A 1,247-nucleotide genomic window follows, 5' to 3' on the forward strand; every position below is an offset into this window, starting at 1 on the left:
TTCAAGGTGCACCACTAGTTAATCGACCTTTCAGAACTTTTTATACCACCTTCTAAATTAAAAAGACCAAGAGGAGGACATAATAATACGCCACACAATGAAACGACAGATAAACATAGATATAATGAAATTAGTATTATTGAAACAAAGATTATTGAAAAAATTAAAAAAAACATTTAGATTAAGATCCAGATGTGTATTGGTGTCACGACAAATAAGTTCATAAAGTTTATTTTAAATAATTAATACAAAATAATATAATGATGTGATGAGAGAGATTAATGTTTTTTAGCATTGTAGAAATAGCGTAAATTTAATAGAGTTATTTTTCGTTTTTTGCATTCTATTTTTGGAATGTGTCTTTTAACCTTAGCAAGTCAACCGAATCAACTTTTTTGTGGGAAGGTAAAATTTGGATAAGATTTATCTGGATTATAATTTATTTTTAGAACAATTAAAAATAAATTCAAAACACGAAATCGATTAGTTTTCGCGCAAACTACTAGTCTTTACAGAACCATGTTTCCTGTTTTCCATGTGTTCAAAATAGTCAATACTTGTTTTTATGAGACATACACATGAATTTTCATTAGAGCGTTTCGGAATTTATCAATTTTTCATTATTTAAATTAGTTTGTGACACGCCGTTCTTAATTTAAGATCTTTTTAGTTCAAATACAAAAATAAAAAAGTGACTTATTTTAAGTAAAAAAACCAAGGATATAAATTATCCAGTCTTTACTTCGTAAGGTTGATACATTTTTATCAAAATAAATAAACAATTTGTATAAAACTTTGTATAGTAAATTGCTAGTTTTTAAAACAAACTATTAATGTCAATATTGTATTCAATTGATTGATTTTTGATTAAAAAATAAGAATATAGTTATTTGTAAAATTAAAAATATTACTGTATATTATTTGTTTTTTAAACATTATTTATAATCACTAAAAATTAACAAAACTGCATTATCTTATTTTTTGGGTTTTATGTTTTTTTTTGTGATTCCTCTTTTTGGATATAAAAAGTTTTTTCTTGATATCATGAGTTGTTAACGCCATTTTGTCCAATTTTTCTATTTCTATTGTATTATTTTCAGAAAATAATAATACATCTTGAATACATTCTTCGTTGTTATTATCGAAAATTAAACTTTCTGATGAACTATCAACCATGATCAAGAACAACGTTTCAAAACAACATTTTTTTTCATTTGTTGTATTTTGAATTCCAGTACTGCACAAAA

This window comes from Entamoeba invadens, assembly GCF_000330505.1.
Source record: "Entamoeba invadens IP1 unplaced genomic scaffold scaff_1105074725133, whole genome shotgun sequence".
NCBI classification, from domain to species: domain Eukaryota; phylum Evosea; order Mastigamoebida; family Endamoebidae; genus Entamoeba; species Entamoeba invadens.